The following is a 14,768-nucleotide window of genomic DNA, read 5'->3' as shown; positions in this document are numbered from 1 at the left end:
TTGCCACTAAACAACAATTTTGTTCCTTCTTGGGAATGGCCAGCATCTCCGGGATCTGGATATGTAATTTTGGACTAATGGTAAAGCCCTTAATGAGGATGTAAGAAGTCATGAGTCTATACCCTTGAAATAGACAAAAATAAAACATATCCTTACTCAGGCTCTAGTATTGGGAATACCTGACTTAAGGAAACCCTTTTTCCTCCGCATATCAGAAATGAAAGGAATTACTTTGAGTGTTTTGACTCAATGGTTGGGACAAGAACTCCACCCAGCAGCATACTTTTCAAAAAGTTAAGAGTGGCTGCTGAGTGGCTACCCTGCCTGAGGGTTGTAGCAGCTATAGCTATGCTAACAGAAGAAACTGAAATTAACTTTGTGGCAAAAATAGAATTCCTGACCCCCCCATCAGATCAGAGCCATTCTTGAGAAAAAAGGTTATTTCAACAGGAAAACAACTTACCAAGTAACAATGCATGCTCTTAGACAACCTTGAGGTTACTATAAATACTTGCAGTATAATAAGTCCTCTACTTATGAATAAGTGCCATTCAGGAAAATTGTTCATAAGTTGTCTTTGTAAACTGACAAAGTGAGTCTTACATAGTACACCTATGGAAGTTCACAACTCAAATGTTCATAACTTGGGGACTTACTGTACCCATAATACTGCCTCACTGGTTCCTATAGGCTGCCCTCTTATGAACAGGCAATTTTCCAGACCTATGCAAGCAGGCAGAATATCAGTGACCTGCCCCTTCAAGACTCTACGGAGGTATGGTTCACAGATGAAAGTAGCTTTGTTCAAGAAGTATACTGATTGGCAAGTTATACAGTTGTCAGTTCACAATAGGTCAACACTTTTCCTCAGGGACCTCTGATCAAAAAGCAGAGCTCATAGCTCTTAATCAAGAGTTGATATTTTAGGTAAGTACAAACTCCAAATATGCCCTTCTGGTGCTAAATGCCCATGCAACAATCTGGAAAGAAAAGGGCTTGCTAAATAAGCAATCATCTACAAAGCATAAGTAGGGAATTCTGTAACTCTTACAGGCAGACACTGTCAGTTAATGGACACCCAAGAGACACATCTAAAGTCTCTGGGAAATCAAAAGACTGATTGGGAGGCAAAAAGGCTAGCCTTAAAGCTCCTCAAGACCTTAACCTTTTTCCCAATTCCCGAGGAATCATAAAAATTCTAGGAAAAACAAATGGGCCTTAGGACAAGGGGGAATTAAAAGAGGACTCTGGTGGTATTTAGAAAACAAACTGGTCCTTCCTCAAAGGATACAGTAGAAGGCTATAAAATCCTTCACAATTCTTTCCATATGGGAAGAAATGCTATTTTGGAAATGGTCAAATTTTCACAGGAATAGAACCAGCAACTACCACCTGACAAATCTGCAAAGCTTGCTCACTCTGTGCCCACCATAACTCAGGTAAGACCAAACCACATCCTGTTAGAACCTGTACATAAAAGAAAGATATACCCTGGGAGGAATGGCAATCAGACTTTATCCACATGCCACCATATGGAGAATTTAAAAAAATATTGGACCTCACTTTTACAGGCTGGATTGAGGCCTTCCCTACTCATTCAGAAAAGTCTATTGAGATAGTCAAGGTGCTCCTCGAAGAAATAATTCCCTGGTTGACACTGTCTCAGGCTTTTCAGAATGACAATTGGCCTCCCTTTACTTCACAAATAAATCAAGAGGTGGAAACAGCTGTAGGAATAAAGTACCATCTCCATTTTACATTGAGATACTTGGTCCTCTGGAAAGTCTCTACCATGCCCAGTCTTTTCATTTTTTGTAATCATTTTTGTTGCTCTGTTCAAGACTGTAAGTGATCAGGTAACAGACATCCACATTTAGGATAAAAATCTGCTCATTTTAGTCTACTCAGTCAAATGTAAATCTTACTCAAAAATATCCTCACAAACACACCCAGAGTAATGACTGATCAAATATTTGTACACCCTTTGGTTTGTTAATAATGATGTATAAAAATAAACATCACAGTAAAAAAAAAGTCCCTCTTTTAATTTAAAATATCACGGGATGGTTAATCTTGATTGTCAACTTCATTGGCTTGGAAAAAAAAAAATCCTAGTAAATTAGTAAAGTACACTTCTGGGTGTGTCTGTGGTGTTTTCAGAGATAATGGGACCATGAAAGCTTCAATTTCTTCAGTTACTTAATCCAGAGATAGTTTGATGGTAATATTGGGAAATGATACCTCTCTGGAGGGAGTGGATCAGGGGGGTGAAACCCTGAAGCAAAATAGGGATCCTCATGAGGACAAGACATAGAGGGATTCTTAAGCCTTAATCCACAATCTGTTACTCATTAAAATGAATTTTTCCATATCCCACCTTGCCAACAATGTACAGAAAGTATCCTTCCTTATCTCCTACATTTCATAAAGACCAGGTACACTGCAGTAATTGATCCATATTTTACACTAGAAGAAAACCCTTAAAACCTGAGGTAAAAGTAAAAAAGTGCCAGACTTCTGGCCTACTGGAAAATTATCAGCTCCCAGCCTATCCCAGCGGTACCATAAAAGCAACTTTTGTTAAGAGGCTAGTTTGATCTTCTCTATCAGAAATACACCCCTCCAGCTCTTCAAGTTGAAATCCCTGTTTTTTCTTATTTCCCTTAGATAAGAGGTTGCATTAATCTCTGTCAGAGCTGTGCCCCCTTCGGTTTTCTGCTACCCATGCAAACGTCTTTTACCATTTCCAGGTAAAGCTTCTGCCTAAAAATTCATGCTGATTGCCTCAGTTCTGATTTCTATTATCATGGATGTAAGACCCTGTGCTAGCTAGAGACAACTTTAAGGCCTGAGATCCTCAACCCCTTCCTCTCTGACCCTAGGTTCCCCCATACTTTCTGACTTCCTTGAGAATAGCAGCTTTCCTCCACCACACCTTTTTGACATGTTTCAGCCTCACCACAGGCCTGAAAGCTATGAAGCCAGCTGACTATAGGTGGAAACTTCTTAAACTGAGCCAAAATAAATCTTTTCTCCTTTAAGTTGTTTATCTCAGGTATTTGTCACAGCAATTAAAAGCTGACTAACACACAATGGTTTATCGCTAAAAGATAAGGAGACAATAAATTACATGTTGTGCTGTCTGTACATAAACTGAACAACAGATGTGAAGTGAAAAATCATCCCAGAAATTGAAATTAAGCTATGTGACTGGTCACTGATCATGCTATAATGATCTGTACACTAAAGAGCTAATAGCAAAATTTATACTTTTTGCAGTTATTCACAATGAATATTCTATATGGTGAATTAAATTTGAAATGTGTTTTTATGGGATGGGTATGAAATCTGTGTATATTGGAACCATGCAAAGTGAAGATGATTTCTTGTAACTTGTATATAATAAACTGCATACATTTAAAATGGATACTTAGATAATTTTTTCAAATTTCTTCTTGCTTCTTTATGTAAAATGTTTTCCTTCTACTCTTCCATGTTACTCAACTTCATGATCCTAAGCAACCACTGATTACCTTTCAATCACAATAAATTAGTTCACATTTTCTAGAATTATGCAGTATACATTCTTTTTCCTCTGGCTTCTTCCATTCAATATAATTATTTTCAGTTTCTTTCATTTTGTTATGTTTCAATTGTTTATTCCCTTTTATGGAAAAAATTGTGTCCCACTGTATGTGTGTCTATGTATGTGTGTGTATATATATATAGATATATATATATATCTATATATATATATATACACACACACACACATAAGATAAAAATGAAATATACATTTTGAAATGAAAAATTTACTAAATATGGAATGGCTAGATCACACAGTAGGCATGTATTATCATTTTATTCAAAATCACCAAACTTCTTGCCAGTTATGCCATTTCACATTCCCATGAGAAACAAATGAGCATTCCAGATATTCAACATTCTTGTTCTAACATGGGGTGGTCCTTTTTTTTTTAAGTCATTCTTATAGGTCTATAGTACTTTTTGATAGTGCAATTTATTTACATTTTTAATAACTAATGAAGTTATATTTCGGTGAATTGTTCATTCAAATCTTTGCCAATTTTTTAAATTGGGTTGTATGTTTTGCCATTATTGAATTTCAAGGGTTCTTTACACATTTTGGATACAAGGAATTTTTATCAGGTGCATTATTTGCAATATTTCATTTCAGTCTTTTCATTTTCTTTAATTTAAGGAACAAAGTTTATTTTTTATTGTGATGAAAACCGACTTAGTCGTATTGTTAAAGATCCAGCTTTTGGTGGTTTATATAAGAACCGTCTGTAGAAAGTCATGAAGATCTTATCCTTCACATATATTTTCTCCTAGAAATTTTGTATTTGAACTTTTACATTTAGGCATATTTTGAGTTAATATTGAAGTGGGACTGGGGTTGTGTGGTAACATTTTGTCAGGTAGGAAGAGGTAGTAATCCTATCCCTGTGAAAACATTGTAGATACTTCCCTCTTCTGACCTTCTTCATTTGTTTTTCCCCAGCCTCAGATCCTTTCTCACATTCATGTGCTAAACAGTACTCTGCTGAAAACTTGAAGGGACCCTCAGTAGATCTCTACAGTTCTTGTGATAATTCTCACCACTCTAGTAATTCATCCTGTGAATTCTAATCATTCTAGTCTTTGTAAGCTATGAGCAATGTCTCAAGTCAAGAGTCTCTGAGCTCTCCTCTGTTCTCCCCTTTCTTTTCTCCTGTTTTTATAGCAACAATACCCTTTTTTATGTAATGCCCAACCTGTACAAAAATATTTATTTCACATATTCCTTTTCTTTTAAAATTTATTTCAAGTATGAGGGTAAATCTTGTGCAGTTATCCATGTTATCTAGAAATAAAAGTCCCTAATAATTGTCAAAAATTCCTTTTAAATCATAGTAATTAATCACCAGAATATGATACTGTCAAAATGCTTCATCTATGTGCAGAAATATGTATCCAAAAATGCAATGCATTCTACCATTGTTCTTATACTACGAATACAGAAAAATATGGGAATGAATTATGGCCATCTCAAAAAGCAGCAATGGGATAGGTAGGGACCCTTCTGAGAAATACAAATCTTCTCTCAATCAGGGGAATGCTAGGAACAGAAGAAAAAGTAACACTTTACTTTGAATGACTAGAACTGTTTTTAATTCATGAGAACCATGCATGTGATGTATATTTTTTCCTATTCAAACTTTCTTCTCAGTGAAAATACTTGCTACATTTTTATAAGCCCTCTTCTGCTATTCTCTCATTTCTTTATTTACTCTTTGACAATAGTATAGGTTTTCATGTTTGCTATATTTTCCAAAATGTATTTGCAGGATCAGCAAGTTTGGTAGCAACATATTGTTTTGAGTTACTTTTTAGTTATTAAAGTATAACTAATGGATTTACCATAATATCCACCGCTTTAAAAGTATAAAATTTGGGGCTGGGAATATAGCTCAGCAGCACAGCACTTGCCTGGCAATTGCAAGGTCCTGAGTTCAATTTCTGATACCAAAATATAAATAAAGTATATAATCTAGTGCTTTAAGTCAGAAATTTAAAACTTCAATTATAAGTTGTTTTGGTTTGTAGGAATCCAAAGAAAGACTACCTTAAGTTTTGGTAAAAGATACTGGATGACATAAAACCTGTATTTCCAACTTTCATAATTCTTCTAAAGAATTTTAAAATCTCTGGTTATCTGTGCAAATGTAGTTATGTACATAATTTTAACATATTGAAGATACTTTCATAGCAAAATTTCACAGAAATATTTTATAGAAAACACTAATATAGATGAGTGTTGTGACATATTCCTATAATACTAATACTCTGGGAGGCTGAGGCAGAAGGATCACAAGTTTGAGCTGAGTCTGGGCAACTCAGAGATTTGGTGAGAACATCTCTCAGGCTAAAAAAAAAAATTTTTTTAAATTAAAGGTCTGGGAATACAGCTCAGTACAAAGGCCATGGGTTCAATCTCCAGTAATGGGTGTGGGGGTGGACCACTAATACCAGCATAATGTTTTGAAGTGGAGCATACTGTATTATGTGAGTGGTACTTCATTCAGTGGATGACTAATATTCTGTTGTATGGGTATATCGCATTTTGTTTATCCTTTCTTCATCTGATAGCATTAGGGTTGTTTCTTCCTGTGGAAATGTTGTTCCTTGTGAATAGTGTTGCTATGAATCCTAGTGTGTGACTTCTTCTATGGATACATATTTTCATTTCTTTGACCCTATTTTTAAGTGTAAAACTGAGGCTCTGTTTCAACTTTTAAGGAACTGCCAGACCATTTTTGCAAAGCAGCAGCACATTTTTCAATCCCATGAACAATGTATGAGGGTTCAAATTCCTATATATCCTTTCAATATGTTATTTTAAAAATAGCATTATTGGTGCAGTGTCCCCCAACATGAACAAACAAGCCCATGCTGTATGCACCCTTCCCTCTCCCCCTCTACCAACTCCAACATGTTATACATTTTGCTTCCCCAACCTGATTCTGGTCAAAGACAACATCAAGGGAGAGAATGTAAGTCTGGGAAGCCAGCAGACCCATGGAGAAAGTACAGATTAGGCCAGCAATTTCAGGGACTCCAGTGTTATTTTCTCAAAGTGATTTAGTGAAAGACAATAGGAGGCTAGCATGGAGAGGGAGTAGGCCAAACAGAAAACCCCTGAGAAGTGTAAACTCAGGCATGGAAGGTCATGGGCCCTGCCCTCCATTCCATAATGAGCAACCAGATCCCACAAGTGTTGACATTGAAGCCAACAGTCCTGTTGAAACTTTGCAGCCTACATCTAACAGTGACCAGAGGGCTGACTGCATTTCCCATCTACCAAGAGGAGCAAGGATACATCCTAGAATAAGCAGTAACCACAGTCTGACATGAATGGATAGAGGGACCTCTGGTAGAGGGAGGGCACTTAAGAGCCCATAGGTCCTAGGGATAGGTAGAGAAAATCACGGCTAGTTGGATCCCAAGACTGCAGACCTTAGAAGGAAAGTATTCATTTTTTTTTAAAGGATTTTTTTTCCATGACTTGACTTCTTTTGATTTTTCTATACTTTTATTATTTTTCTTTTGCCTTCATCAGATTTGGGAGAGGGTAAGGAGTTTTCTGTTTTTTCTTTCATTTATTTTTTTTTCTCCATCAACTTTTTTCTCTCCCTTAACTTTCTCTTTTTTCTTCTATTTTGCTGTTTTTCTTTTTTCCTTTTTCTTGTTTCTTTCCTGCAACTCTTCTCTAACACTACTAATTTCCTTTTACTCCTCAATAGGATCCCCTATATTGCTTTTATCTCTTCCTTATATCTCATTGATTAATTTCTCAAATTTTGCTTTTTTCATTTTCTGGTTCCCCAACCCCTCTACCTTTACTAATTAACTACTAAGTTGATAGCTAGTTAACGTCATGCTGTTGCTCTTGAACACTCTTCTATTTGTTAGGAGAAGTAAACTTGTTCCATTTAGTAGATAATTATAGTAGATCAATATTTGGTTTTTCTTAATGTTCATAATAACACGTTTTCCATAATTAAGGGTAGTACATTGTTAGTCCTTAGGGTTTGTCAATAGTTTGTCATTTGTGTTATAATTGTCACTGATTTTAATACCATAGCCAAAGAGAAAAGGCTGAATTTGAACTTGCTATGTAACCCAGACAGATGTTCTTCCTACCCCAAACTACTGAATATTGGGATTATAGGCATGTGCCATGCCTGGCTGCTTTTTACTTCTTGGTAGTTTCTTTTGAAACATTTTAACATTGATAAAACCTACTGTGTCTCTATTAGAGAAGACTAATTTATCTAGTTTTCTTTTGTTGCTTTAAAATTTTTTTGAAACTATTTTGCAGTACAGGGGACCTCTGATTAGGGATTCAAATATGCTAGGCAAATCCTTTACCATTGAGTGAGGCCTTTTGTTGCTAACTTTAAAAAAATTAAAAAGAAGAAAGAGGAGTAGAAAGGGGAGAAGGAAGAGAAGGGAAAGGAGAAGAAATAGCTGTTAAACCTCTGCCCCTTTTTAATTTTAAGGCATGTTCTCACTAAGTTGCTAAGTTAGCCAGGTGGCATATGCCTGTCATCCAAGCATTAGGGAGGCTGAGGCAAGAGGATCACTGTAAGTTTGAGACCACTCTGTGCTACATAGTGAGTTCCAGTTCAGTCTCTACTACATAATGATACCCTGGCTCACTAAACCAAACCAAACCAAAACTAAGTTGCTAAGTTGTCTAAGAAGCTGGGCTTAAAATTGTAATTTTCCTGTGTTAGCTTCCTAGGGTACTGGAATTACAGGAGAGTGCCAGGGTGCCCAGCTTTTTTTTTTTTTTTTTTTAATTTTAACAATTTCAATGAATGTGAAAGGGATCTCATCTCATTTGGCTTTTACTTGGCATTTTATATTTGGGTAATGGAGTTGAAATATTTTCATATTTTTTTTTACCCATTCATGTATCTTTTTTGTGATTTGCCTGAGCAAAATTTTTGTTTACATTGTGTGTGTGCAATTGTGTGTGTGTTATTCTTAAAAAACTTTTTTCCCTTCTTTTTTCCTTTCTCTGTTTCTTTTTTTTTCTCATTGTTTATTGGTACATTTTAGGTATACAGTACAGTTACATTCATCATTGGGAGTGTTTCTTAAGTGGGTCATATCTTCTAACTAGTGAGTTGTTGAAGATCTTTTTATACCCTGGAAGCAAGTCCCTGGATGTATATTTGCAAATATTTTCCCTTCCATGCATTCACAGCCTTTTGATTTCCTTAAGTGTTTTCAGAGAACTGTTTTAGTTCTAAGGGTAATTTTCCCATCTCAAAGGTTTCAAAGAGTTTTCTCTTGTTTTTTTCTTTAAGCATATGTATTTGGCAGTTGTTGGATACTGCATTCTATAAATATTAGATCAAGATACTTCATAGTGTTATTCCAATCTTCTATGTCTTTGCCGATTTCTTTACTTGTTTTTACTGAAAATATGAAAATACTATTATCTAAATTTTTGCTTCATGTATTGTTAAGCTACTCAATACTCGTCTTCCTGAAATGCTTTCTCTATCATAATGAAATACCACTCTTCATCTCTGATAATAGCTTAAGTCCTAAAAGCAATTCAACTTGATACTAATATAGACATTCCTTTACTATTTATGCTGTTTGCCTCAGTTTTGTCTATTTATTTATTTTTAATATTTTTTATTCCTTAAATGTATTTGTTGTATGAAATGTAGTTTAGTCTTTTATATCTACTCTGCCTCTTAATTATATTATTTAGATCTTTAATTACCTCCCTCAACACACCATATTTTCTCACAATTTTAAGTATTTTATCATAGATTTATATACGTTTTATTGTATATTTGGAAATACATTGAAAACCCTAAAGGACAATGTTATAATTTTTGCCTTAAACATCCACAGATCTTGTTACATAATGTAAGAGGATAAACATGGTCTTTATTTTTATTCAGATATTTACCATTTCTGATGTTCTTCATTTGCTCTGGAAGATCCTACTGTTCAATTAATATTCCTTTTTCCCATGAAGAACTTCCATTATCATCTCTTGTAGTACAAGTCTGCTGAAGACAAATTTCTCTTAGTTTTACATTTATAAAACTATTTTAATTCGGCCATCATTCCTGAAGGACACTTCCACTGAACATAGAATTCTTGGGCTCACTGATTTATTGTTTGAGCTTTTAAGATGTTATACTGTCTTCAGGACTCAATGTTTTCTGATGGGAAAAATTCAGGCATTTGAATTATTATTATTCTTTTGTATGTAACACACTGTTCTTAAATCTATATTTTTGTTTATTTTAAGTTTCAGATTGTAATATAGCCAGGCCTACTTTTCCAAAAATAGTCCTCACAGTGCTAAACTACAAGTCCATGCACTTCATTCATTTTCTGACATGTCACTCTATCAGTCCTCTGAATCTAGTCCTCACTTAACTATTTTCTTCATTTATGAGCTGTCAGTGTTAATAGTCAGAACTACTAATTTACAAGTTAATGTTCTGTAATTCAATTGAGCCAGTGGAGCTCCTTAGGAATATATTTTTCAAAGGACCATACCATATTAAAACAATGCATGAAAAAAATATGCATCAAGGACCAGGGATTTAGTTTAGTGGCTTCATGTTTGCCTCATAAGTGCAAGGTCCTGAGTTTGATTCCCAGTACCAAAAAAAAAAAAAAGGAAGAAATATGCACCAAGACAAAACAATTAGTAGCTATATAACATTTCAAGAACTTTCTAGAAGTTATCCTTTTTAAAGTGAATCTAGAGAGGTTTATATATGTATCACACATTTAGACATAGATTATTGTTTTACTGTTTTCTGGGTGCTGTATAATGAACCTAGGGATTCGTATAGTAGATACTCTAGCACTGAGCAACATCTTCAGTTCCAGGAGGTAATACTTTTTTAAAAAAAACCCTCAACCTTCCCTGAGTACTTGTTCCAGGTAAGCCTTACCTTTCTTTGGAAAGTTCCCTTAAAATACAGGCAAGTCAGATGGAATGGAACATGCCTGTAAATCCAGGTACTCTGGAGGCTGAACCAGGAGGATCACTTAAGCCTGAAAATTTGATTTGAACCAACCTGGGCAACATAATCAGACCCTACCTAAGAAACAAAACAAAACAAAACAACAACAACAATAACAAAAAAAAACACACTTGCATTTGGGAGGTTCTTACATTGAACACAATCTAGCAACCACAGTCACAAATCTTTTCCCCACAATCTATTCCTTGAACCTAGATAAGGGATCATTTAGGCAGTAACCATGAGGTATAAACTCATCATTGTTTTGTAAAGGGGATAACTTGATTAAGTCCCATAGACAGTATTAATGGTTTAAATATAAAGTATTGCCTAAAGACTCATATAGTAAAGGCTTGATCCCTGTCTTAGTTTCTTTCTCATTGCTGGCACAAAATACAAGACAACCATAAATTACGGGAGAAAAGGTTTATTTTAGCCCACAGTTTATAGAAGTTTCAGTCCATGGTCAGCTGGCTCCAAGGCAGAGCAGCATGGCAAAGGAGAAACAGCCCACAGTATGGCAGGCAGAAAGCAGTTATCAACAGCAGCTTTCCTGGTTTCATTCCATTTTTATTCCATCCAGTACACAAGCCTATTGGTTGATACTCCTCACACCAGGGTGGGTGTTCTGTCTTCAATAAACCCATTCTGCCACACCGAGAAACAAGCTAATCTAATTAGGGGATCATCCAGTTATCAGATACCCATAAACCAATATCATACACCTATGATCCAATCACTCACAAAATCCCTGCTTTTGGGTTCATGAAGCATTAGGGATACATCTAGATATCAGCCCCTAGATAACAATCCCCAAAGCAGCAATGTTTATAGGTGAAGCCTAGGGAGAAGATGGAATCATACAGGTGCTAACTTGATCAATGGGTTGGGTTATTCCTTTGATGAGTTCATAGCTGAATATGTCTCTGCTTCTAGCTGCCATAGGTGAGCAGCTTTTCTCTGCGATGTCCTTCTACCATGATATACTGCCCCAGGGCTGGGGATATAGCTCAGTGGTTCTGTCGCCTGCCTTGAAAGCACAAGGTCCTGAGTTCGATCCCCAGTGACCAAAAAAAAACCTCAGGCCAGGGATTTAGCTCAGTGGTGTTGCCACCTGTCTTGCAAGTACAAGGTCCCAAGTTCTAATCCCTGGTACCAAGAAGAAAATCTCTCATAAACATGATATGCTACCCAATGACAGACCTAGAAACAATGGAACTACTAGACTAGAGACTGAAATTTTTGAAACCAAGAGCCATAATAAATCTTTCCTTTTTTAATTTGATTTTCTCAGGTATTTTGTCACAGTGACAGAAACCTCACCAATACAGAAAAGTATAATTTACTGAACACAATTTATAATTCTTTTGGAGTATCATAGAGCTATAACTTTTCAGATTCAATGGATTTGAGTTACTCTAATCATAATCTGTGTTGGAATTGTCAAAATTGGGCCAATTAGAGCTGTTATGGTTTAGATTTAAAATGCAACCCCCACAATCATGTTTGGAAGGTAACTGGATTATGGGGATAGCATGACTGCCTTGCTGTGGAAAACAAAGTCTGGTCAGAAGAGAGACATCAATGGGGGTGTGGCATGGAACCATTTATCTCCCTCCCTACCTCCTCACTTCTCTCTATATTTCCTGGCTACCAGGAGTTGAGCACATTTTCTGTCCACCATGTTTTTCTGCCTTGAAGCCAATTAGCTATAGACCAAAAACATGAGGCAATATAAACTTTACCTTCATGTTTTGTCAGATATTTTGTCCCAGCCACAAGGAAGGTGACTAAGACAAGAGCTATTTGAAGATGGCATTTTAAAAATTTTATTTATTGATTTTTTTGTAGACATCTTAGTATTTTTTCTTTTTTTGGGCAAGTGATGAGCTAGGGAATCAAACCCAGAGCCTTGGCCTGCTCCCGACCAAGCCGCCATCGCTCAAGTGCCGGGAGGCAGCCTGGGCCCCCGATCCACCGTGGGAAGGAGAGCCACGCCTGCTCCCAACCCAGCCGCCACTGCTCAAGTGCCAGGAGGCAGCCTGGGCCCTGATCCACCATGGGAAGGAGAGCCACGCCTGCTCCCGACCCAGCCGCCATCGCTCAAGTGCCGGGAAGACAGCCTGGGCCCAGATCCACTGTGGGAAGGAGAGTCACGCCTGCTCCTGATCCAGCTGCCATCGCTCAAGCGCCAGGAAGGCCTCTGAACCACCATAGGAAATCCCCACCACACTCTCAGACCTCCTGACTGTGCCAGTCTTTGGACCCACTCTGCAGAGGCAGAGGTGGTCATCAAGGGTATTTTTCTGAGTTCCCAACTTTGAACATCTTTAAAGAAAGGGCGTGGGAAACCTGTAATAGAACGTTGTGGAGTTCAACCATTCAGAAGGTTGGGGAACTCAATCTGGGCCTTGCAGCCCGAGGTCAGTCAGCGTCATGGGGTTCAGCCATCAGCTGAGATCAGGGGTATTGTAGCCTTGCTCTGTCTGAGCCATTAAATGGTAAATAAATTATACTGAAATTTTGTTCACTGATCAGGGGTATTGTAGCCTCGCTCTGTCTGAGCCATTAAATGGTAAATAAATTATACTGAAATTTTGTTCACTGCAGACATGTTCTGGACTGCTTCTTGATTTCAATTTAATTCAAATGATTTAAGGGTGATAGACTAGTGACTACCACCGGTGGTCAGTGTGAAAGTTGTGCCTGATCTTAATGTGTTGCTGATTGTATCAGTTGGGATTAAAGCATTGCAGTTGATTTGATGAGCTGTTTTCTCTGATGTTATGAAGATGAGAATGTCTGTGGGTCGTTAGAGACACAGAAGCTAGGGCACAACTATATCAGGAAGATTTGGGTGATAATCCAGAGATTAAACCAAGGACAGTCCGACAACAAAAATAAAAATGAGAAAACACTTAAGCAAGACACAAAGACAGACTTTCAGCTTACCAATGGCAAACACTAGGGCAAATGAGGATGAAATGGCCGATAGTGAACCACCAGGACGCCCTGAACTCAAAACACAGGAAGTAACAAAACAGATCAATCAGGCTCTAGAAAAATTCAAAACAGAAATAATTTCCCAGATAACCATAGAGAGATAGTGAGCAAAATGGAAGTTGTGATTTGAGACTCTAGAGCAGAAACTGACAAAAAAATAGATGAGCTTGGGACCATGATAGAAGCCATGAAGGCCCAGCATTAGAAAGAAATGGAAAAAATAAACACCCAAAATAGGAAAGAAATGGAATCCATAAAACAGATTCAAACAGATATCCAGGAGATTAAACACTCCATAGAAAGTGTACCCAACAGAATAAAAGAATGCGAAGACAGACTCTCAGCTATAGAAGATAAGATTGCAGTCAGTGACCATGAAAAGAGAGGTCTCTTAAAAACAGTAAGAGAGCATGAGAAATCGATCCAACAACTCCTAGATGATGCAAAGAAAATCATAAGACTGATAGGAATACACGAAGTAGCAGGAGAAAATACAAATGACTTTAAAAAGCTGTTTGCAGAATTAATGACAGAAAACTTCCCAAACAGAGGGGAAGAATTTGACATTCAGATAACTGAGGACTAGAGGACCCCAACTAGCTACAATCAAAACCAATCTACACCTAGACATATAATAATCAAGATCCCAGAAACCCAACAGAAGAACAAAATACTACAAGCAGTAGACTGCAGAACCTCGAAAAGCTGTTGCTACTATCGATGTATAACATACTATTATTAGTCTTTTTATATAAATATAAATATATATACCTATATATATATAAATTGAATTTTGAGAAACTTTAATGGTGTGCCACCTTTGGAAAAAGTTATCCCAATTTACTGTGTTGCGTTGGCATTGTACAGAAATGGACAGCCATAGTGGTATAGAAATGTTAATTTATTATTATTTTTATTTTTTTTCCATGTGTACAGGGGTAACACATCGTACTAAATATGTAAGGTCATATCTACGTGGGTTTGATTACAGAAACTAATAAAGTATTCTCTAAATAATGAAAAAAATAATAAGATAAGACTATAAGAGCAAGAAGCAATTTAAATATGTTAAGGGACCATTTTCATCTTCAGAATTAAGGATTATTTTCATCTTACATCATTGCCTTTTCTCTTTTACTTTCCTTTTTAGTTTTATTTTAGGATTCCCTATTTTTAATGTTCATA

At 36.6% G+C, this 14,768-nt stretch overlaps 1 protein-coding gene across 11 annotated transcripts in view; it reads right to left on the bottom strand.

Moving 5' to 3' along the window:
- Nucleotides 1–14,768, bottom strand: part of Baz2b (bromodomain adjacent to zinc finger domain 2B) — a 354,073-nt gene that overhangs the window by 291,172 nt on the left and 48,133 nt on the right. For all 11 annotated transcript variants that reach the window (XM_010606796.3, XM_010606795.3, XM_033756373.1 and 8 more), the window contains exon 3: nt 9,503–9,602. The gene's annotated coding sequence lies outside the window, so the exon portion shown is untranslated. The remainder of the gene's footprint in view (nt 1–9,502; nt 9,603–14,768) is intronic.

This window comes from Fukomys damarensis, unplaced genomic scaffold (genome assembly GCF_012274545.1).
Source record: "Fukomys damarensis isolate Sample0158 unplaced genomic scaffold, DMR_v1.0_HiC HiC_scaffold_26, whole genome shotgun sequence".
Classification (NCBI taxonomy): Eukaryota; Metazoa; Chordata; class Mammalia; order Rodentia; family Bathyergidae; genus Fukomys; species Fukomys damarensis.
The sequence above is the reverse complement of the archived record's forward strand: the minus strand, read 5'-3'. Positions and strand labels throughout refer to the sequence as shown.